General features: G+C 35.0%; 1 protein-coding gene across 9 annotated transcripts in view; it reads left to right on the top strand.

Annotated features, from left to right (window-relative positions):
• HIVEP2 (HIVEP zinc finger 2) overlaps positions 1-26,204 on the top strand; it is a 275,611-nt gene that overhangs the window by 216,224 nt on the left and 33,183 nt on the right. The window contains exon 1 of one of the 9 annotated variants that reach the window (XM_072643487.1): positions 14,947-26,069. The exons of the other annotated variants lie outside the window; for them this stretch is intronic. The gene's annotated coding sequence lies outside the window, so the exon portion shown is untranslated. Of the gene's footprint in view, positions 1-14,946; positions 26,070-26,204 lie in introns of those variants that run through there. 9 annotated transcript variants of the gene reach the window in all.

Raw genomic sequence — 26,204 nt, 5'->3', positions numbered from 1 at the left:
ATCAGATGGATATTTGTCAAGTGTCTAGCGTAGTGCTTGATATATAGTAGGTGCTGAGTAAATGTTTCCTTCTTTCCTTTCTGTCAACTGCCTTGTTCTCTTTAGTTATCTCCTCCTTTTATCACCTCAGTGGAATTAGTCCTGACTGAAATCCTGAGATTTCTGAAAGTTTCTTTCTTCTTCTCTGGTTACAAGATACTACCTATCCTTTCTCTGAACTTTGTGCAGTTTGCTCTCCTGAAGTTTAGATTCATACCAGATGACTCCATCCTTATTTTCACCCACCCTCACCATATGTTTGAACACAACAATTCTCATATTTATCCCCTTCTCACTGTCCACTTTAGTTTAGGGCCTCTCCATCCCTTATCTAGGCTGTTGTAATGGACTCATACTTGGTTTTCCTGCCTCAAAGCTTTACTTACTCCAATCTATTCTCCACGCAGCAGCCATATGCAATAATATACATATAAAATCCAAAATATAAATATAAAATACATATAAATACATTAAATATAAATATATAATATAAAATACATATAAAATACAAAAAAATTTTTCCTCCATCACAAATCTCCTTTATCCAACAAACTCCAGTTTATTGCCTTTGAGATAAAATATAAAACCACTTGTTTGTTTGTTTATTTTAAGTTATTCACAACCTAAGCTCCAGTATATCTTCCCAACTCCATTATACATTGCCTCTCTCCCCTTACTTTATGGTCTGACCTAACTGGCTTTCCTGTTGTTCCTCACACATGACTCTCTATTTCCCCATATCTGTGCATGTGAATTCCCTCTGTATGCAGTCTCTACTTCAAGATTCAACTAAAGCACTACCTTCTATATGAGACTTTTCCTGATCCCTTCCCCCAACTGCTAGTGCTCTCCTTCCCTAAACTATCCTGAATTTATTTTGTATCTATATTCAACATATCCCAAATATACATGATGGCTTACCTGATGGCTGTAAGAAATTTCATTTCTGTCTTTGTATCACTAACGCTCACTGTGCCTGAAGCATAGTAGATAACTTAAATGCTTGATGATTGGTTAATTGTTCTTTCACAAATTTGGGTTAGACCTTGAGATAAATGTGATTATAAGTCTCTGCTGTTGTTGTTCATTGGCTCAGTTGTGTGTGGCTCTTTGTGACCCCATAGACCATAGCAAGCCAGACTCTTCCATCTTCCACTATCTCCTGAAGTATGTCCAAGCTCATGTTTGTTACTTCTGTGCTACTATCTATCCATCTCATCTTCTGCTGTCCCCTTCTTTTGCCTTCAACATTTCTCAATATCATTAGTAAGTCCTATCTTCTCATTATGTGGCCAAAATATTTAAGCTTCAGCTTTAGTATTCTGATGAATAGTCTGAATTAATTTCTTTGAGTATTCACTAATTTGATCTCCTTGCTGTCCAAGGGACTCTTAAAAGTCCTCTCTGGCATCACAATTTGAAAGTGTGAATTCTGCATCTCTCAGATTTCCTTATAGCCATACATTACTGCTGGAAAAACCATAGCTTTGACAATATAGACCTTTGTCGCCAAGATGATGTTTATACTTTTTAGTACGCTCTCCAGATTTGTCATAGCTTTCCTTCTAAGGAATGAGTGTCTTTTGATTTCATGGCTGCAGTTGCTATCTGCAGTGATCTTTGAGTCCAAGAGAATAATGTTGATACTGCTTCCATTTCTTTTCCCTCTATTTGCCAGGAAGTGATGGGACCAGTTGCCATGATCTTAGTTTTTTTAATGTTAAACTACAAGTCACCTTTTATAGTCTCTTTTTTCACCTTGTCTAGAGGATTCTTAATTCTTCACTTTCTGCCATCATAATGGTATCTCTGCCGTTATGGAATTTGTAGTCTAGTTGAATTGCCACCTGTTAGAATGTGAGCTCCTTGTAATAGGGACTCTGTTATTTTTTATCTTTTATTCTCAAATGGTTCTCTAGCACAATATTTTAATGCATGCTTACATCTAGACTTAAAGGAATCACAATTCATCTGTGTGGATCCACACTTGACAAATATCATCTTATTTGATCCTTACAACAATCTTGGAAGATTGGTGCTAATATTATTCTCATATCGCAACTGAGAAAATTAAGGCAGACAGAGATCCAATGACTTGTCCAGGGTCACACGACTAGGATTTTTTGATTCAAGGCCCAACATCCTATCCACTGCACTATCTAGATGCCTTTACTCATCACAATCAAGATCACACAGATGAATTGTGATTCCTTTAAGTCTAGATTCCTTTAAATTTAAGATTCCTTTAAGTCTAAGTTGGACTTTGTGAGTTGTGTCCCCATCCCAATCCTTACCCGTAAATATCATGATGAGCCTCTCTGAACTTAGCTAATCTGGTCCTTTGACAACAGACATTCCATCACTCTGTAGGCCCATACTTTTTTCCTTGGTAGTATGTTAGAGTTTGACATCCACTGGCAATAAACTTTGATAACACGAGGGATTATCTCCATACCACGGTAAGACATCAGAAAAGAACTTTAGTAAAGGTCCTGCAGATAATAGGAACTTAATTAATGTTTGTTCAGTTGAACTACATTGATTTGGAAAGAGATAAATCTTTCCATTTTTGAAAGAACTTAGATGCTTTTAGCCCATCAAGGTATTATTTGCTAAGCAACTTTCTTCTAGCTCCCTGAATGATACCTAATAATATTGAAAAATATCTGAAAAGTAAATAGGGAATTCCTTTAATAGGAGGCAGGGTGTACAATGGAAAGGATGCTGAATTAGGGTCAGAGGCAGTAGATTTGATACTTGGTTCTGCTACTTTTAACCTATGTGACCTTAGGCTAGTCACTTAACTTCTCTGAGCCTCAGTTTCCTCACATGTAAAATGAGACAATTGCATCTGATGGAAGAGCAGATTCAAACAGGTTCATAAGAAAAACTTGGCAATAATTAGGGTTATTCAAAAGTTAAGTGGACTGCCTGGGGAAGCAGCGGTTGCTCTTTCATTGGAAGTTTTCAAATGAGGGCTGGACAGCTTTTCAAGCAAAGGCTGGATGTCAGGGATGTTGTTAATACTTATTCAAGTATTGGTTGGACCACTTGTAAATATTCTCCAACTTCAGATCTTTGCTTCTGAAATTTATCTTTCTTCATTGGTAGATTCAGGCACACTATCTCTTCTAGTTTTCTTGCTTTGTTAGATAATAGAAATAAAGTGGTAAAAATTAATATCACTTTGGTGTCACTGTGAACAGGGCACCTTTGTTATAGTCACCTCAGTAAGTCATATTTCAGATATATGCCACTAATTACATAGGAGGAATGGAAATTATTAGGAAAAAATGTAATTCAGAATACCTTATCAGCCAATGGTGGGTCAGGATTAGAGTCTTTGAAATATGGCAGTTCACTCCCTATGCAAGACATCATTTTGTTCTATTGGCTAGGCTTCTGCCAAGAGACTCCCTCTCTTTTGAACTTGAAGGTTGCTAATGGTTTCAATTAAAGTTTCAAGTTGCATGCCACATGCATGCAGCTGATGCTGATGCAAAATTGTGATGCTTGTGAGAAGTGATAACACTTCATGAAAAATTTCCCTCACACCATTTATCTTGTTTTCCCTAAAAATAGAAGAATTTTAAAATTTTCACTTGATAAAACTGCCCACCAATGACCAGAAAACCTCCGGTTAATACTCAGTACTTTAAAAAAAAAAAAAAGTGGAGGAAGTCATGAATAGCACAGCAACTTCATTGGCTTTTTGAGAGAGGATGATTCCTTCCTGGCCATGTCTGTCAGTGACTTAGCCCTCTGTAGTGTCAATCCTCTGTGGCTGACAAGATTCACATTCACATCTTTCTTTTAACTGTGTCCAGATGGCATCCATGTGATGTCACATTCAAGTGATATGATGTCCTATAGAATTTATTTAGTACCTGAATGACTCTTTTCCATCTAATAATCTGAGAAATTAGTTATTGTATAAGGCTTTACATTTTGTCATCATTAATAACAAAAAGCAATTGTTGTAGCATTCAGTATTCTGCAAACACAATTAAAGCACATTCCCTTAATAAAGATAAGCAGTGTATATATATGTATGCGTGCACACACACATATATGTACACATACACATCTAAGCCTATGGGTTATCTTTTATTATTAAATAATCATTCTGAATCATTGAAGTGTTTGACATTCACATAGAAAGATGATAACATAAATCCATTAATATCCACAATAGAACAATCTAGCTGTCTGCATACCTTCTTCTTCAGTCAGGCTCATTTATTAAGTGATTACTATGTGTTAGGCACTGTGATAAGTGCTGGGGATACAAAGAAAGGCTAAAACAGTTTCTGCTCACAAAGAGCTCACAATATGGAGGGTGGGGGCCAAAATATGGAAATAACTCAGTACATACGAGGTAAATATAGATAGATAAGAAAGACTATTTCAGATAAGAAACAGACGATTTGCCTATGTTTATGATTACTAGAGTTAGCATTTGCCTGTTTTACTATACAAAGAAGAGTTTTTCATTTGTTCACAAGTAATTCGTAGCAGGATTGCCTCTCATTTTCAAAGGGTGGGTCAGTCATGTAAATACCACCCATATAATAGGCTACGGAACTAATTCTCAGATAGCATTGTCTCTCTTTATATTGTACATTCATATTTTAAAGAGCTCTATATGATAATTTATCTTTTCAAAAAATACCTACTTAGGGAAAGGTGATTATTTCTTTAAAGCAGTTTACACTTTTCTCTAAATTTCGAAGGTGGAAAAAACAATAAACAAATAGTTAACCTCATAAGAAAAAAAAAAAAAACTCTCAAAGTGTGCTTACTGCATCTATTCTGTTACAACCCCAAGCAGTTACAGAGGGGCAGTGTGGTTGATTCTCATAGCACTTGGTTGTTAGTGAAGGATGGGTTCCCTCATAAGTCAGGTTCCGTGAGGGGTTCTTTTTAAATTTTTTTTTCATGGGATCTTTACTGGGCCAGTTGAACTTTGTGTAGGAAGAGTATTTCTTTTGAGACTTGAATGGCTCATTGGCCTCATTCACATGGGTGCCTCCATCACTGTTGCAGTTAACTGCGTAGTCATAACTTTCATATATCATGTGTTTCTTCTCCATGTCTTAATGGAATATTCTTGAAGCAAATTCTCCATACAAGATCCACCCAATGCACTTAAAATCTTATTCTGTTTAAAAAAAAAACATTTTATGGATACCAGGACAATACCCAGTCTGTCCCTCTGATACTATATGATTGACTGTCCTTTTTCTTTTTCTTTTTTTTTTTTTGGTCATACATATCCTGACATAGAATCCTCAAGTGCATGTCATTGCTTTTAATATGCTGTAGCCTACATAAATCTACCATGAGTCTCTTCCTTCATCTTTGAGTCACTTGAAAATTAGATTTCACTGAGATTATGATATTTCATGATTTGAAAATATGTTCCATCACAGAATATTAGTGTCAAAAATGGAGTTTTGCAGTTAGGAGTAACTTAGGGTTATTGACAGAATTGCATGATTTGTCAATTTCAGTCTAGTAACTTCTTCTTCCTACTGAATTCTGAATTCAGTTCAGTTCACTCGCAGTTCCTGCCCAAGATCTAATTTACTTATGCATTAATTAAATGGGCTGTCCATCCAATTGAATGTCATGATCTGGGCAATATGCATTCATCCACTTGTTTTTTCCTCTGTGGATTGTTAGGATTACATCTTTTGTGTGAGTCTGTATCTCATTGAGGGTGCCTTATAACATTCCAGAATTTGAGGCAATCAGTTTTAATTCTGTTTGCAAACAGGAGTATTCGTTGTTTGGTTGCAATAAATGTTTGTGCAGCAGAGTGGGTGAGAAAACTGTGAAAGGAAAATATCTTACTGGGTGAAAATACTGGCAGTTTTAATTCTTCACTTTGGTGTCTACCTTGGTTTCAAAATATTTATTTTTGCCTCATTAAGGACAATTTTTCCCAACAAAAGATTTGGCTCTAATTTGGTCTTAGTCACTTTCTATGACTTCGTATAGAAAACTGCATAGTGGGGGGAAATTTTTGGACCCAACAGTTCAGTTCAGTCTTTCAAAAAAGATTAAATAGAACTAAGAAAATATAACCAGTATTATTTTCCAGTTCTCCAGTGCTTACATGATTGCATCAATGTGGGGATCTCCTCCATTGATGCATGCCACAAGTAATTCATCCCTGTTCAACTTGGGTGACTCTTGTTTATCAGGAATCAAATGAGGTAGTATTTTTAAAGCACTTAGCACAACACCTGCCACATCGTTGTCACTTTAAAAAAAAGTCTCATTCCACGTTCTTCATGAACTCCCATAAATTTGCCACAGGAGAAGCACCCAACATGCTTATGCTCTTTCTCATATTCTCTTGGCATTACATGGCAACGACTGATTGTCCTTCATTCTTGAGATGTTAGGGGCCCATCATTTTCCCCCTGTTGATTTTGCTTTGGAGTCCACCACCATATGAGAAAGATGACATCCTTTACAAACTCCTGTATAATTCATCATTTGTAATGTGTTGCAGCCTTTTAATTCACTCACCCTACTGCACTGAAGGATCACCTCATCTTTTCATTAGCTGTACAGCTGAACCCTCACATATGAGTTCTCTGCTTGGATTGAAATGAGAACTCCATGAGAACAAGGACTGTCTTTACTTTTTTCTTTTTATGCTCAGTGCTTAGCACAGTACTTGGCAACATGGTAAACACTTAATAAATCATTTTTCCATCCATCCATCCATCCATCTACATAGAAAAAAAATCCAAATATATAAAGAATTGTATCTAATGTCAAGGCTGTTATATTTAGTTATATGAGTAACTTATTAAGCTCACCCATTAGAACATATATTTGACACAGACACTACAAATGAATGAATACCTGGGCACAGCACTGAACAGGAAAAGAAGAGTAGGTTGAATTGCCTTTCGGAAACTGACAGTTCTTTTAATGACCCTAAGCTTTTCCCTTATATATGAGCTTAATTTTTTAAATGTCTAATCCTAGCATTACCTATCTTAATATGTCTTATAAAATCTAAAATTGTAAATCCGTTAACTTCAATTTTGCTTTAGAAGGTATTTCTGTTAAATAAAATGAACTTAAAACAACATGAAAGTATCCAATTGAGATAAACTACTATGTGATGTGTTCATGTGTGTTCTGTTCATTTCTTATTCAATATATATTTCTCTGGAAAGAAGATGATATTGAAAAACCTTAAAAGTTGTCCAAACAGGTTATGATACAAAGTAATTAAATAAAATCTATTACAGGCTTGTATCTTAAATTGATTTTCTTCCCCTTCCCTTCCAACTACTTGGTAAACAATGAATTTTATTGTTAAGTTAGAAAAGGAGGACATACTTTAGGTGAAGGCAAAATAATTGTATTTTTTGTTTCTTAAATATGAACTTCATATTTTCTTTAATAAATAAATACTTTGGTAGTTTGATGCGTACAAGATTTTATCGGTGTAGTCAGTTCATGACCCCTCCATATTTTATTCTGGGACGTGAATGTGCATGTTTGCCCATGGATCCTCCAGGTAAGATCTGTCCAACACATTGCCACCCTCTCCTATTCTTTTAAAATCTCAAAAGAGTCCCATTACCCCTTAGGCTGTCTATCGGTCATCTCTAGTTTTTGCTCTAAGATCGTTTCTCTTTGGGTGTATTTTTCATGTCATGTATTCACATGAAGATCAGTGAAGACACTGCAGTGTGTTTGCACCTTCATGGATATCTCTACTGCTCTTTGGGTTATTTATAATTTAAGTTCTTTTAATATAGTGTCTCCTTATTTATAGCCATATAGGCTCACAAAAAAATATTCATTTCAGATCATTTGAGCAATTGGAGATTATTGAAACCCCTCTCCAGTTTCCCAAGCATAATTCAGTTCAGTCCTCTTTTCCTACTTAATACTAGGGTCAAGTCATTTTATTAGTCCAATATTGATCATAAATATTGATCAAAATCTTGCAAATGTTGTCTACCGGATTCCAGGACACTCCCCTTACTTCCTCAATAAGTTTAGTGCCTAGCACACAGTCTCCCTCTCTCGCTTTCTCAACTGTATACTCATACTAGGGGACTTCAGCATACATATTAATACTCCCTCAAATACTCTAACATCACAGTCCCTCAACTTTTTCATTTTCCATGACCTGTATTCCACCTCAGCTCTACCCAAAGAGGGCAATTCTCTTGATCTTGTAATCATGCACAAATGTGCCGCTTCCACACTCATGAACCCTTAAATTTGCTTATTTGATCACAAACTATTGTCTTTCAACCTCTCCCTCAGCTTGGCAACCAAAAACCCCATTTTTATGCCTTCAGCACAACTAAGGATGCCCACAATACATGCATAGACCAGTTGTGTAAAGATTTTATGGAAATGAGAAAGGAGCTAGGTGAATTGGTACTGGCTAATGTATTCTTGTCTCCTCCGCCCATCCTTTTTTTCCATTTGGCAAAAGTAGCTCCCTTGATCTTTTCATTTTTCTAGAATCTTTTGCTCTCAGATATCTTGCGTGTCAAATGGACATTTTTATCTTCAACGTGTACCCTCTGTGGTCAGAATGTTATCATTTTATGTTCTTAGAAACCCTAATCATACTGTGAGCACCCCAAGAATGGCTCATATTTTGATGTCATTATAAATATCATTTCGTAACACTGCCATACACTGGGTCTCCTGCCCTTGAACAAAACTAGACTAAAGGTTAATTCCTGACATGGAAACAGTTAGGCAGAACAGGGAAAGTGCTTTTTTTTTTTTAAATACAGTTTTGTTTTCTCTCTGATGGAGTAATAATCTTCTTGCTGATACTTGAAGAGCAAGACATAGTAGTACAAAGACCAGTATGTATAAGCCACAATTTCATTTCCCTTTAAACTTAATGAGCCTATGTGGGTAGATTCTGTTTTCTTCAATGAAAACATCAAGTTGTAATTGCTAAAATAATTTGTATCCATGAATAAAAAGGGGAAAAAAGATTGTTGATAGATTTTAGCAGGAGTTTCATTTTATTGGGGGCTATGGGGTGGGGAGTTGGAGTTTGAATTAGAGAAGGGCACACTGCATTAACCTTAAAGTAGTACTTTGACTTATATGGTTAAGGATCTTGGCATAGTTACTAAGTTAACATTCATGGAGCCCTTACTGGGAACTAGAAACACTGAAATAAACAGGAGTTGCTAACAAATAAAAAAGGAACACTGGCTCTGGAGTCAGAGGGCCAGGGTTCAAATTCCTCCTCTTACCCTTACTCCCTATGTGATAATGATCAGGTAATTTATCTTCCTTGAGCCTCCATTTTCTCATCTGTAAAATGGTATCAAATGAGAGCATCTTCTCCAACTCATTTTACAGATCAGGAACTGAATGAAACAGGGTTAAGGAACTTGCCCAGGGTCACACAGCTAGTAAATATCTGAGGCCAAACTTGAACTCAGGTTCTCATGACTCCAGGCCTAGCACGCTGTCTCCTATACCACTTAGCTGCCCCAGAATAAAACATTTTTTAATGATAATCTATCATATTTTTAATGGTAAACTATTTTATAAGCTAGAGCTTTGTAAATAAAAAAGAAGTATGATACAGGAAGACTATACTCTCTCAAGAGACTTGATTCTTTGCCTGGCTCTGCTTCTAACTAGGTCTGTAAAGTTTCCCACCTGTAAATGGGAGTGAAAATATCTGCCCTTTTATGGTACAGGTTTGATGATACAAGGGTCAAAAGAAATTTATGTGTCTATATATGTATCTATACACGTAAGCATTTGTATATATCAACATGTAAACATATATTTCATATGTATGAAATGTTTTGCAAAACATAAAGTGCTATAAGAATATTAGACGCCACTATAAAGCTTTCCTTCATGGTATGTTTAATATAGGCCACAGGAAGCTTTAAACGATAAAGTTTGAATGATACTGTTAAATGGTACTGATCCTTGGATGTTCTAGTCCACGGAACAGTGCTTAGCTGTGTTACTCATGAAAACCAGAGCACCAGAACTTCCATGAAAAGAAGATGTGGCCCCTGTGCCAAGGCACAAAATGAGTTCAGGATAAATGCATTGAGAGTCAGATGATGGTCCTAAAAGAAATTTAATTTACTTTGCGTATCCTCTCTGAATTCTTTTCTATTTGTTTGGATAGAAATCTATGACTAAGGAGAATTCTGAGTATGATTACTTCATCCAGTATCTTTTATTGTGGTGATATGAGAAGTGGGGCATAGAAAAGTGGGCATGGAAAGGACACTGATCATTGTAGATCTAGTCAGAATTAAAGGATCAGAAGTAAACTGCAGGCCCATTGATTTTAATAAATAATTTTCAAGATTATAGCAAAAATATTGATTATGGGCTTATTTTTTACTACTGATTTCTCTAGATTTCTAGGGGACCATTATCAGGTTATATAGAATATTTGTGTTTATGTGGTAAATTGACCAAAAATACTCAGTTTAGCCAGATGGCACAGTAACTGGAGTTAGCCTAGATTTCGAAAGACCTGAGTTCAGATCTGTCCTCTTATACTTACTTGTTCTATGATTCTGGGCAATTCACTTAATCTTCCCTCTACAGTTTATTGAACTATAAAATGGGAATCATAATAACCCCTTCCTCCAAGGGATTGTTGTGAGGATCAAATAAGATAGCATTTGCAGAGTGCTTAGTACTATGCCTGATACATAGTAGGCATGTAAGAAATGTATGTTGTATTCCTTCCTATTTTCTTTTCCCTCGTACCATCTCTTTACTTCTTTATTGCAATTATTGCAGTTTTAGAATTTAGTTAATTTTGATTCAGATCCAGATGATTTTTTTCTAAATTGTAATTGTAATCTTTGTTTGGAATGCATAGGTCATAGATCACACTCATTAATTTCCTGTCAACACATTATTGAAAATGTTTTTCAAGGCTATCAAAGTCACACAAATGTGTGGTTTTAAACTTTTAAAAATTCTTCAGGATATAGAAGTTCACACCATTAAGGTTACATTTGCTTGAAATTTGAAATATACTCCATTAAATAGGCTCAAAATTTATCAAAACAAAAGTTTTCTGTCTCTAGTGTTTAGACAATGATGTATGCTCAACAGACATGAATTTCTCATCTAACCCTTTTAAAATATTACACAGCACTTGTATGTAGCCTATGCCAATTTAACTTATCTGGGTCCAGGAGAATGTCAAACACAGTTACCAAGTCTGCTGCTGAGCTTTGGCAGTCATTGGAAATTCAACCACAGTCTTAAAGATAATATAATTTGACAACATCATTTCCACCCTTATGCAGTCCTCTAGAGAAAAATGCATACACCCACACACACAAATAAATACCATACACAAGCCTTTGTTTCCAGTGTTGTTTTTTAAATAGGAAAGGTAGAGTTTTATGTGGTCATGTTCATAAAATCCATTATTTTCCAAGAGTCATTGCAGATAGGAGGTTAAAGGAAGTAGCAGTCAGAGAATTTGCATGTTATCTATTATATACCTCAAATAGATACCAATGACTTTGTTTACATAGGCATTCTTTCCAAACACTGTTAAGAGATAAACATATTTGATCTAGAGAAAGTATTATCATAGTAGACTGGTGTGTATGATATATGTATGATGTATATGTATTTATATATGTGTATACACACATATCTGCCTTTTGTTTATGGTCTCCCTTTCCATCATACATTTAAGTAGAGCAATTACATTTTTAAAAAATCAATTATTGGTGCCTTTTTAACAACATTAGATAAACACAGAATAGACATACACTTAAAACTCTAACATGTAATAGTTTCTGATTATAAATGACTGATTAAAATAGTGAAAATTGATCTTAGGACTGTCAAAGAAACCATTAAGAACAGCTCTTCAAAGCAAAGTATGAGGTACTATTAAGAAACTCAAGATTGAAGTTCATGGTGCCATACCTCGACTTGAGGTCATTAAATAGCCTTTTCCTTTTGCCTTATCACAGACTTCAGCCGTCTCCATTATATTATCTTCTGGATAAACAATATTATCTAGAAGATGAGCAAATATTCAGGGGCATCAAAATAAAAAGATGATGGTAGATTCACTTGTTATTTAGGTGTTGTGAATAACAGTAAAGGCTACCCCGCTTTGGTTAGAAAATAGTGTTAAGAAAGAGTCACACATTTGGTCCCCTGGTGAAATAGTTATCTTCTAAAAGAGCTTTCCTATCTACTCTTAAGTTTTTTTAATCTTGTATATCTGAGGACCATAGAATTCAGAGGCATAAGGAACCTTAGAGATCATCTAATTCACCTCCCTCATTTTATACATGAAGAACTGAAGCCCAAGAGAGGGAACATTGCTTGATTAAGGTGACATAGGAGGTAATGGTATATATAGCTTTAATGTAAACTCAAGTCCTCTACTTCCACATCAATTGGTCTTCCCATTTTTACTGTACTCCATGCTTTCTAGTATTTTCTTTAGTCATTTCTCCTTTCCTTCAAGTGGAACGTAAGTTTCTAGAGGGTAGGGTCGTGTCTTTTTCTTTTCTTTTTGTAGTACTGAATGCATTATGGATATTCACCAAATACACAGTGAGTTATTGATTGAAACTATGTATTACACTATGCCTCTAGCTCTTGAGTAGTTTGCTTCCAAATGCTGTTGGGCTAGCAAACAGGACTACTAGAAAAACAACTCTAAGTGCAAAGCCTATTGATCTAGGGCTATTACCTTCCCTCCCTTTATTCTTTTTCCCTGTTGAAAATCCTGATATCAGTAAATGTTATTGAGTCCATTACTACTGGTTAGAGTAAGATGAATTGGACCTCCTCTGAATCTAATAATATGAGAAAATATTTTTATATTATATGGAAGAATTACTTACAGTATTTATGTGAAATTCAGTGTAGTTTGTTTTTTTTTTTTTTTTGCCCCTGTGTGTTGATAGCATTTGGAATGAATTCTGAAGATACAGAAGGGGGAAGAATCTCATAAGAGATGAGTTTGCCTCCAGGCAAGGTCACCCTGTTTTATTTTATGCATATTCATATGCTGGGGTATTTACAATTCATTCTTGTTTTTTTTCTACTCACGTAATCCCAAGTTAACATTGCCCTTTTCTCTCTTTTAGACTTGGCACAGCAAAGAGTAAGAGGAACTTGGGAGGAGGGATCATATTCTTTATGCAGCCTGGTATCAGGATCTGAGTAGGATCAACACCAGAAACCTGAGCACTGTCAGAGATGAAGCCTGAAGTCACAATGTATTGTCATTACTGCAGTCATGTATCATATTTCTCTCTAGAAGATAGAAGTGAAATGGGCCTGCTTGGAAGTTTGTCTTGACTCTTCCAAATATTCATGTAGCGTTACTGTATTTTTAAAGAATTAAAAATCGGGATATTTTGGCATGAAGTAGGTATTTGTCTGGTTTAGCAACATGGTGTTTAATGGAAAGAGGAAGTATGGAAAAAAGGAAAGGGAGGGAAGATATGTAGTGAGAAGAGGAAAATAAGATTTTAATAATACAAGACACCTAATTGGTCCTGCCCTTTAGCAAAACAATGTAGGAATACGTCAGTCTGCCGAAGACACAGTGCCTGTGGCCATGTGATTACCATATCTGAACAGGTCTTCTTTGTGAAAATTTGGTACAAAGTGCCAAGTGGCTTACCAGTAGCAACTGTCACTAAAGCATTAATCCTTACCTTCGGGAAGATGGTTTATGGATTGTCCGTCATATGTTTGCTTTGGAAAGTTTATCATTATAATCAGGTCATAATAATAATTTGAAAAAAGCACCAGTTAGGTGGGAAATGAGCTGTTAAGTATTTCTCTTTGTTTTTTGTTTTAAACAATGCACCGTTAGTGAAAATGGATTTATGAATATTATAGAATGAGGAGATAAAGTTATAAAAACTGGGCATTTTGCTAGTATTCTTTAGGGAACTTAATTTTTTAAATTAAATTGTAGAGTATTTATGTAAATGCAGATAAGTGGTTCATAAGGGCATTTGCTTTATTTGACATTATTTTTATGTCTTTTTGACCATTAAATTAGAAAATCATATCATTTGTTATATTCCATTTTTAACTTCAGAACTTGGTGAATAGTTATCTTTACTTATTTCTCCTTGAATTGTATTATTTTAGATTTAATTTAAAAATAGATGTAAAGTAACTTTGGACTTGACTCAGGATAGTCCTCATTCATTGTGGTATAAATTTGAGTGAATTAATACTATGTGTATTATTGAGAAGGAAAGGAAAGCACCTGGGCAGAAACAAAGATAATTAAGACATGCTCCCTGTCTTCCAGAACCTTTAACTGTCATGTGGCATGGTGGAGAGTTAAGACATAAAGTTCCTATGTACTTATATATAGAGGTACCTAAAATAACCAAGATACGAGACAGAATACAAATGCTCTAAGAGACATATAACCGAAATCCAATGGACATTCAGAAGAAGGAAAGTGAAAGATAAGAAGTGTGTCCATGGGGTATCATCCCCTTTTATAGATGAAGAAGTAAGTTGGTGAAGTAACTTGCCCATAGTCACAAAATTAGAGACAGAATACACACTTGGGTGGCCTGACTCCAAACCAAACACTTTCTGCTGTATCATAATGCCCCCACCCCCACCCCCATCACCACAAATCTACATTTAGGAGATGATATTTAATCTGGGCCTTGAAGTGTGAGTAGAATTTTATTTTTACCATTCTAGCCAAGGGAGGATTGGCTTCAAAAATGATGTTGGTCTCAATTAACCAGAAGATATAACTAATTGAGATTAATTAATTCCTTGATATAATTAATGTAATGTAAAAATTAATAATTCTTTAAATTTACCAGTTAATTAAGGTTTTATTATACTAAATTCATTGATAATACATTTTGAATACTTAAGTTTTGAATGAATTTTGAAATATTTAACTATGAATAATTAAAAAGATGAGATTGTTTTTTGTTGTTATTTCAGGTGCCACATTTTGGATATAAGCAGTCACACCTTCATATGTACCTTCACCAAACACACACACACACACACACACACACACACACACACACACAGTTTCAACTGAGTTGGCATAATTTTTATTTACACCCAAATCAAAGTAACCAAGGGTAATACCAAGATGACAACAAAACCCCTCATTGAGAAAGCTCTGAGTTCAAGTACAGCCTTTGACACATACTGGCAGATCATAGTGCCCCAGGCAATTTGTCCAAAACTTTGTTTCAGAAAAGTTGCAGATGTTCATTGATAGATGGGAGTTTTCTGACTAGGAGTTCTTTATATTAATGAATCACAGATGTAGACTTGAGCTACAGTAATAAGGGTGTAGGGCTCAGATGTCCTACTGCTTCTTTTTCATAGCCCCTGAAAAGATACTGGTTTTGTGCTTGTTATTGAATAGATCCAGTCTGACAGTAATCAGTCTTTCTACGTGAGACCTTTCCAGATACCTCCAATAGTAGTGCCTGATCCCTCAGATTTTCTTTTTTTTTTTTTTTAACTTGACATATGCAGTGACATCTTCTGATAGGATTGAGGACTAGATTAACTAGGGAAGGGTAACCATTCTGCCTCAATGGCACAAGAATGTACTGAAAGACCTGGTACTGAGGAAGGAACCCTGGTTCAGTGACTCTCGGGATGACTTGACCTGGAATAGGTCTGTTCTCGGCAATGCTTCTGGCAGTGCTAGCAGTAGATGGTGAACTTTCCTTAGTGTCTTACAATATCGATCATGCAGTGCTGGTCAGTAACTTCCCCAGTACCACTAGTTCAGGCTGAGTAGGTTGAACCTACGTTTGAATCCACAGGGTCTTGGTCTCTTATAAGATAGCTCTGCCCTGAAGTGAGAGTCTTTTTGTAATTTTCATTATTATCACAGAAGTATAAGATTACAGAGGTATTATTGCATATATTTAAGTGTACTTTGCTCATAGTAGGTTCTTAATAAATGTTTATTGATTGATATTATTTTCCCCTTATACAATATAACCTTTTTAATGGCAAGGACTCTTTCATTTATATCTGTTTCCCCAGTGCCTAGAATGAGTGCTTGGCACATAGTTGGTGCTTAAAAAATGCTCAGTGATTGATTTCTCTGGTGAAGGGAAAAGTTCATAGAATTTGCAAAAGCCAATAAATCCACTAAAACTGGAACCTGAAGCACCTGGTGTTTTGGAAGTTAGATTTTGAAGTTCTTGAAAAGGTGGATCATGGCAAGGGGAAGATGACAAGAATTAGCCAGAGGAAAAGATGGGGAGAAGATACTTTCACAATTCCCTTAATACCTAATCCAGGTAGGTTAATCTGTGAGTAGACCTACCTGAGGGTGATGCTCAAGGCCTGTGTGATAACACTGGTTTCCCTGAGTTATATAGATCCGTTCTCCTTTTCCTTGTTGCTGGTAGAGTTACTAATAGTTGGGCTGGCAGAATTCTGAAGAGACTAATTATGTCTTTCTCAGACAAGACGGCAAAGTTTATCTTTGGTTAAGTGACATGTCAATGGTCACTCAGCAACTATTTATCAGAAATGGAATTTGAGCCTCTTTTGTCGACCCTGAGACTGGTGCTTCATTTTTTTTGCATGAAAATTTTCAAAGAATTTAATAGGAATATTAATTTCCTTATACTATTTTGTGCTTTAGACATTTTTTTTCTGTAAGTTAGGTTTAACAAATCTTAATCTATAAAATGAGGGGAGAGGACTCAGTGATCCCTAAGGTACTTTCCTTTTCTAGCATTTTGTGATTTTCCCCTGTATCCTGTTATCAAATCCCTCTTCTGAATTTTCTATGGTCTTCATGATTTCAGCTATATGTTTTCAAGTGAAATACTGTTTGGTTTTTTTTTTCCCCAGGAATGTTGCTTAGGGTTCAAGTGTACTTAGGGTTCTTATCTACTAGTCTGCACTATTCCTGATGTGTTGCACATTTTTTTAACCTCAACCCAGAATGAATAATGGGAGGTGCTTACATGTGTCTGAGAGGAATGCACAATGAAACATTAACCTCATGTAGAAGTCAGCCAACAGAGTAATAACATTAAGGAAAACCATAACTTCCCTGCTAAAATAATTTAAAATCATAGAGAATTGAAATAACAAAGAACACTTCCAGCAATGCACATTTTTAAACAATTGCAGAGAAATAAGGAAAAATACATAATTTAGTATGGCCTCGTTTAAGTTAGTTTTTATAAGGTATACGTATCCAAAAACTATTATGTAATGCCAAGGAATTTTTTTTAAATCACGAGGAAATTGTGGTGCATAAAATTTTCTTAATTCTTGAAATTTAAGTTGTTGTAAGTAGAAGATACTTCACTACTTGAAGAATTTTTAAAATTTTCATCTATGTTGGTATTCCCTCTGCTAGTGCAAATAATAGTCACTCCACGTTTCAATAGAAAAATCTTCGTGAATTTTTGTTGCCAAAATAAGTCATCTCCTTTTGACTAGCCTTCTGGTGACGAACTTTTGTAAGTTTAGTGAGTCTGCTCTAGCCCAAAGACCAGACTTATTCAGTATCCTGTATCGCCAGACTCAGGGATGTACTGAGAAACGTTTAGCCACTAAGTATCTGAAAAAGAAAGTATACAAAATACACTTTTAATTTTAATCTGTGTATTAACATTTTCTCCATCACTCTCAAGTCTAGACAATCAACAAAACAATAAATCCAAGTCCTGATTTGTAGCATTTGCTACAAATTTCTGAGACGTAAATGCTTGCACTGAAAATTTAAGTCATTTTTTCTGGAACTGGTTTGACCTTGCTCCAGGACACCCCTGCATCCAGGTCCACCCATACTTGAAACTTTTCTAGCTTTGTGGTCAGTTGTTTGGTCAATCAGCACTGTACTAAGCACTTAGAATTCAGAGACAGGCAAAAATTCCAGCGCTAGCTATTAAGAAACTTGGTAAAATATGAAAAACAACGATGTATAAATGATAAGTACAGGACAAAATGCCAATAATCTGTAGAGGGAAGGCAAGTAGCATTAAGGAGGACTCAGGAGAACCTTTCTCATAGAAGGTAAAATTTTAGGGGGACTTGAAGGAAGTCAGGAAAATATAGGCATGGGGAACAAGTAAGGAAAACACCCAGAATCTGAAGGAAAGTCTTGGGTGAGAACCAGGAAGGAGACCACTTTGTAGTACCTGCCAGACCTTGCGCTATGCTAGCAAGAATGTAGCATCACCATGCCATCATGAGTCATTAGTAGAGGAATTAGGACATCTGAAAACAACACAAAGCTGTCTATTTTGTAATCCTACATTTTGGTTGGATGATGGATTTTGGGGGGGTAAAGTTGTCAGCATGTTTTTAACTCTTTCCTATAAAACAATGCTAGATAATTTTAATCTCATAATTTGGTATTTAATTTAAGTAATTTAGGAAACTTGTCTAATGCTTGATAACACTTTGTCTTGATTTATTGATGGAGTTAACCATGGTTCACTGCATGACGATTACTTATAAAGACTAACCATCTGAATGCCAATATGAAGAAATAAAAGGTGTTTTCTCTTTGTTCCACTCCATTGTTAGTTCAAATGGTATTTTAAGTGAGCTGTTGTTTTCTGTGAAACATTAGCACATGTGCTGCCATTTTGCACACCCATAGGCTATTTACGGAAAAAGTTTTCTTTTCTCATGAGTGGAAAAAGTGAAGCTCATTAGTACAGAAAATATTTTGCTCAGAGATGATTATCTCCATGTCTTTATTTTTATATGCCACCTAAAGAAGGTAATAATGAATTTTAGAATCTGTTTGATATCCATTCCATTTTGCAAAATGGCTGCAATCCACATCAAGCTGAGGATTTTTATAATAGTCCTTTTTTACTTAAGAAATCTTTATCACCCTAGGGTTAAGCACTGAACCTATGTAGTGGATTCAAGGAGGAGGAAACTCTTTACCATTGTAAAATGGCCCCTTTCCTTTAACTTAAAGTCTTAGAAAGTTGTCTGGAGGACAGAGAACTAAACTGACTTGCAAACAGCCAGTACATACCAAAGGCAGGGACTGAACTCATGTCTTCCTGGCTCTGAGGCCAGCTTTCTGCTGTGCTAAGATGCCTCACTCTGTCATAATGCTTTAACAGCAGAAATGTACCTACAAAGAAGTTGCGACCTTTAAAAATAATTTTATTTTATTCTGAACTTAGGAAATAAAATAAGCATTTCCATATCTCAGTACAAGAAAAAGCAAAGATGATTGAACATGAAACTGAAAATCTATTTACCATTCTTTTAAAATATATATAATAAAGTTATCATGTAGCTTTACTTTCCCTTTTTTCTTCCATCCCTCCCAGAGATGACTAGCATTAAACACAAATATGTATATGTAGGTATATATGTAAATATGTAATATGTAAAATCATTCTATATACTTCTCCTTATCAGTTCTTTCTCTGGATACAGATAGTGTCTTCATTCATAGGTCCTTTACATTTAATTTGGTTATTTATAATAGAATGACTTTTAGTCACTCAAAGTTGTTCTTAAAACAACTGTATACAATGTTCTCTTGGTTCTGTTAATTTTGCTTTTCCTTATGTTGTGTAAGCCTATCCATGTTTTTCTAAGATCATCGAATTCATCATCTTATAGCATAGTAGTATTCCATCACAGTAATATACCACAACATGTTCAACCATTCCCCAATTGACTGGCATCTCCACAATTTCTAGTTCTTTGCCACCACAAAGAGAGCTGTATTCATATTTGAGAACATATAGGTTCTTTTCCTTTCCCCCTAAATATCTTTGGAAACAGACCTAGTAGTGATATTGCTGGATCAAAGACTAATAGAAGTTGTGACTTATTTAGAAACTGAAACTCCATGGTAGGAGAAGATTCCTATAAATTGGTATCTCAGGGATATGTTTGAAAGTTAATATAATATTGTGAAAAAAAATTGGACATGGAATTTGAATTGAATTAGGTTGCTAAGAAGATGTGTATATGCATAGATACATATACACACATATATATAAATATACATAGATGCATATACATATATACACAGATATACATAGATGTGATCCTAGCTAATTATAGAGCTTACATTTTTCATTTTTATTGAAGTTATATTGATGTATTTTGTATTTTCATTGCAGTTACAGATCACTCCCATTCTGTGAGAAGTCTCTTGTAATAGCATATCAGTTAAATAAAACAAACCATATAATGATCTCATCTGAAAGTGCATTTAAAAAATATTAGCAAAATCTATTTTTTCTGTCTCCTATCTCCCACTCCATTGAAAAAAGACAAAAGAAAAACAAATTCCTTATGACAAATATAGTCAAGCAAAGCAAATTCCTTCATTGATTGTATACAAAAATACATTTGTCTAATTCTGCACCTTAAATCTATCACCTCTCTGTCAGAATGTGGAGAGTATGTTTCATTGTTGGTCTTCTACATAGGTGTTTTTTAAGACACCTCTGTCTTCAGTGTCTTGCAGCCTTGACTTCTCTGGTCTTGTGATTATAGGAAGACATTAGTTTTGTGATTATAGGAAGAGAAGAGCTTGTCAGGTGTCGTTTTGAAGCTCTGCAAATGGTTGCTTTAAGGCATGAAGAACAAAGCTGATTTGTTTTTCAAAGACAAGTATTCTCTTAATAATTTGCCCTTTGCAGCAGCAGCACCTTATCTGACTACCCACGTTCATCTGGCTGCTGACGCTGTACATGCTTCATTTGCACAAGCTATTTTTACACCTTTTGTGTCTTTTGAGGAACCAAGTGGGCATGCTAGCATGTAATGATTCACATCTCAAAGTGAACAGGGTGTCCTGAGATGTTGCTACAGTGATGTGCAAAAGAGAAAAAAAAAATTTTAGAGCAAACTAATTAATTCTTGCAGGCATTTTTAATGTTCAGATGAAGTAGCATTGATAGCATGGTCTCATTATCATGTATTCTCTGCTTTGGGTTGGCAGCATGTCCTTATGGTTTGCATTAATAACTTATCTGAACCAGTTGACAATGTTGTAAATAGCTAATAAATCAACCTGTTTGTGGTAGATTTGTTTGTTTGTTTTTTAGTCCCTTAAAACTTAGAGAAAAGTGGACTTAAGAAGATTGATTGATGGTTGTGTTTTAAATGAGCTTTTAATTGAATTCTTTGGATCATATTTGAATGAAAGATTGCGTTAATTCAGTGTTAGGTCCTTGATCCATTTTTTCAAAGGTGTTATATTACTACCTCATCCTAATTAGTGTTTCTCCTTTAGAAACTACTTCTAGCCCTAAATAGTAACTTAGACTGGAAAGAGTCAGCAGAACTTGCAATAAGGTGGATCCTTCTGAGACCTCATCTAGAAAGCATTAGAATTCTAAACATGAAAGGGCCTCATTAAAAACTGATCCTTTCCATAAAGATTTTCCTTTTTATAAACTACTAGAATGATATCATAAGCTCCAGATTTAGGTGATAGAATTAATTTCCTATTTGCTAGCACTGGTTCTCTCTCTAATTTCCAGGAATCACAAGTATGTGCCCATAAAGTTTAAGTTAGGTCAGAAGAAGAAAGTTGTTTTTTTTTTTTTAATTGGGGCTCCTAGAGAGATGGAGTTATCATGTAAAACAGCAGCTCCTCGCTGGGAGAGAGGGCAGGGAGGGGCAGGAATCAAGTCAGTTATAAGTTCTGTATCTTAATTCCTAGTGCAATCTTTTGCATACGGTAGGTATTTAATAAATGTCTATCGACTTGATCCTCTAGGCTAAATCTGCTTGTGCATTGAGGAATAATATTAGTCTTAATTAATTCACACCAGTGGCACTTTACCATCTATTCAAGTCTCATTTACTTTTTAATGTTCCATACTTTTTGCAGGAATTCCTCTGGGTAAAGTTTTACTTTGCCAAAGGCAGAAAGGTATCGTTCTATTGTTAATATAAAAGTAGAAGGTTAATAACTGAGAAATATAATTTTACTCTACTTTTTTGAAATTTAATTTGATATGGAACTCTTTTTCCACTGTGAATGCAACCCAGTTTTGAAGAGAACCTGAAACATTTTTCATGCTTCTGCTTTTGTGGAGAGAGATATTGACTACACTTTGGTAGAGAAAATGCTGAATGCAATGCCACATTCCCACTTAAAACTCTTAACAGAATTGGTTCCACACACTTTTGGAGGAGATATACATAGTTCCAGATCTTGGTGGAAACATACATATGGTTCCAGAGAGTCTTTGGGAGAGTGAACCAAAGAAAGATTAGCAACTGATCAATATTCTCTCTGCCAATCTGGGGTCACATTTCTTCATAGATGCAGCATTACAAAACACTCCAGGCATGGTTAGAATTCCTGTTCCATATACAAATGACATTGCAGCCAAGCCTGGGAGGAAATCACATGTTCACTGCTTTGGGAAAAATAACTGAACAGCATTTTTATGAATGACTAATTTTAGGTGCAGAAAGTGAATTTTGATAGCCTTCATTTAGTGGTTAGCAGCAGCATCCTGGAATGAATTGGACTTAAAGTTGGAAAACTTGGATTTGTGTCCAGGCTTTGTTACTTTCTAGATGTGTGACTATAAAGTTATTTCTACCACAAGAGATGTTCAAATAAATCTCTGAGACCTCTTTTAGATCTAGGTTTCATCATGATTCTTGTTGATGATATGAAATGAGGAATAAATTCTGTTAGGAAAAAATATTTTTGACCTCTGTATACAATAAAGTCATATTTAAGAATCTAACTTGAAATTTCTGATAAAACATTAGCAAGAGTATTCAAAATAGAAAAAGAATGTGTTTCATTCCAAGTAAGTCATAAGTGCTTCTCACAAATATGCAAATAATTTGTAGTAGTGTTCATTTTGTTACTAATACCAACCAATCAGATTTTTTAATGCCGATAAATTAGCTAGCTCTTTTCAAATTATCTTCCTCTAGAAATATCTCAATTTTCCAATGTAATTATTAGTGGTGTAAAGTACTCTTCTGATGCTGGGGGTATATGTTCATTTCAAGGAGGACTATAGTTGGTAAGGGAAATTTTACCCAAAAAATTAGTAATTTATGATGAATTTGGCTCTTAGGTAGTTCGGTTTTGTTTGTCTGGGTTTTTTTTTTTGCCCATCTTGTGGGCATAAGTGTATTGAGTGGCACTGAGAAACTTTTTTTTGCTAAATTTTCCCTCTGTAGTTCAAATATGTACACCCTAAGTGGTAATGAGGCAGGAAATAGTTATATATTTTGAGTGGATAATCCTAGGGTAAAGGTCACTATTAAAGTAATATTGCTCCCAGATTTCTGTGTTTCCTTAAAATATCTTAACTGGATTGTGACATTTTGCAGATATAGGAAACTATGCCTCCCAGAATTTAATTCATTTAATTCAAGCAAGATTCATAACTCTTTACAACCAACATCTATTAAAGAAAACTACAGGGCCATTTCAGTTGCCTGTCATTTTTTATTGTTTAACTTATGAAGACAAAAGAATACAGTTTGGCTCTAACAGTCATCTTAAACCATTATTACATAGGGTTGTTACCATTTCATGCTCACTTGAATATTTCCCACCATTCAGTTTCCTGGGGTTTTGTGTGTGTGTCTGTGTGTGTGTGTGTGTGTGTGTGTGTGTGTGTGTGTGTGTGTGTGTGTGTGTGTCTCCGTGTCTGTGTCTGTGTGTGTGTGTATGAAAAATTTTTTTCTCTTTGAGATGCTTTTTCTAAAAAATTTCTAGGCTTGTGAAAGTTCCCAGATGGACAGCAGCTTGAATTAACACAATCTTTCATTCAAATCTAATCCAAAGAAATCAATTAAAAGCAAGTCCTACTGCTTATTCAGAATACTTTCATCAACCATCTTCTTATGGCCACTTTTCTTTGAGTCTAAATACCTTCATTAGCAGAAAATAACCATACTTCCCTGTTGAAACCAGTTCCCATTCAGGAGAGAGCCATCATAAGGTTGATATGCCAAAGGGATTTCATCACATTCTTTACTGGGCCTTGCTGCAGAAAGTATTTAACTGGATTGCCAAATAATGGCAATTTGATGTGAGACCAAGGAATAGGGCAAGTCATGTTTTTAGGTAATAACCACTTTTTCCACTTTGACTCTTGGAGAGTCTATATCACTTTCTAACTTAATGAATGCTTGTCATGACAGAAAGAAAATATTTTCAACTCCTTGGATATGAAGATAATGTAAATAGAAGCAAAAGGTATAATATCTTGTCACACTCACTCCTAGAACAGTTGCAGTAGGCATGAAAATAGCCACTTTTTCCTAAAATTTCCCCATGGAAATGGTTGTACGGGAAAACAGTTCCCTGGTGTTCTCCAGAACGATATTTAGTTTGCTTACAGTAAAGCATTTTTCTCTTTTCATATCTCTTAAATAAATTAGGGAAATTTAAAAAATTTCAAATGTGATCAAAAGTTTCTTTATTTTCTGTTAATGACAGTGTCAAAATTAATTCATTTTTATTTCTCTCCAAAAAAAGATATTTCCATGAATTAAATTGATATCCTCCACTACCTACTCAGATGTCTCATCATGCACAGTGTGGTGATGCTCGAGTTCTTGAAGATTACCCTAAAATAATACAAGCACTGGGAGGTCCTACTAAGTTATATAGTCTTTGAATATGGCCTAACAGACTGTGTTTGTCATTTTGAGCCTTTCTCCTCCCCTAGCCAAGAAAATTTGGCAAGAAGACTCTTCTCCAATGAGAGATGAATTCTTTGCAGTGCAACAACCTCTGAAGATCATTTACTAGGGCAATTGAAAGCTACACTGATGGAGAGAATGCTTTAATACTCAACCATTGTTATTAAAGGTTCTTGAAGTTATGAAGTAAAGTTTTCATCTCTTGTCATTTTTTGTATGAAAATTTCTCTTGTATTTTGTTTACCCCCCAAATATTAATTATGAAACACATAAACAGTACTTTTATAATTTCATATTCATTTACAAGACATGGAAAGTGATCTAAATCTAATTAAATGAGTCCAAGCATAGGACTATGATTGATATAGGCCCTTGAAAGAATAGAAAGAAATAACAAAATTAGCCCCAAATTTTTAGAGAATGGTGTAATTGGTGGTCTTTGAGCTCTTAATGGAGCCATTAATCAAATGAATTAGTATTTGTAAAGCACCTAGCTTTATGTTTGGCACATAGTAGGTATTTAATAAATTCTCTTTCCCCTCTGATTTTAGGAAAAAAAATTAATTGCATTGCTGTGAGTTGAATATAAAATTATCATTATTTCATATGACTATAATTAGGTGGTTTGGAATTTCATATAAATTACTTTTATTCTCTTAATCCATTGCCCTCACCAAGATGACATTACATTTTTATTTATTTCTTTGTTGGCACCTGTATTTCAAATTCAGGTAGAATATCAATGAACAATATGTGTAGGTCTCGTTTTAGTGATTTTGTTACGATACATACTGAAAATATTCTGGAGGATTCTTCTTCCACAAAATTGGATTTTCATCTTCAACTTCCATATGTCAGGTGGTACCAATATTTTCTGTGTCTGTATGATGACCAGATTTTCACAGAATTTTGAATTTGGAAGGGTCTAGGAGTCATTTTTGCTTGTTTCTATTCAATAAACATTTATCAAGTACCTACTATGTGTAAGTCATTGTACCAAGTGCTAAGGATAAAAAAAATGTACCAAGACATCAAGGAGCTTATGTTCTATTGTTTGGTAAGGCTTTGACGAAACATCTGATGATTGATTGATGTGTAGAAAGGACTAGTTTTGGTATTGTAAAAACACAAATTCAGTTCCACAATGAGTGATATACTCCTGGGGAGTAATGAGAAAGACTGAAAAAATTAGAGTGCAAAAAGGAATCAGATCTTAAAGTTTTTGCATCTGGTTGAAATTCTTGTGTTTCTTATTCAGCTACTTTTTGAATTCATTGTGTTCTGCTGCCTTAGTTGGAAGTCTCCTACTTAGAGATGATGTACTTTTCACTGCGAAGATTGGGCATCTTGTAAGTTTCTCTCAGAGAATTTCCATGACCTGTAGTATCTCTCTTTTACTCTCTCAGCAGTTTTTATCATCATAGCAGATTTTTATTTTTGGTAAAGGATAACATATAAATGAAGGACATCAGACTATTTTCTGA

Source organism: Notamacropus eugenii, chromosome 2 (genome assembly GCF_028372415.1).
Source record: "Notamacropus eugenii isolate mMacEug1 chromosome 2, mMacEug1.pri_v2, whole genome shotgun sequence".
In the NCBI taxonomy this organism is placed as follows: Eukaryota; Metazoa; Chordata; class Mammalia; order Diprotodontia; family Macropodidae; genus Notamacropus; species Notamacropus eugenii.
Note: the sequence above shows the minus strand (reverse complement) of the source record. Positions and strands in the feature narration are given on the sequence as shown.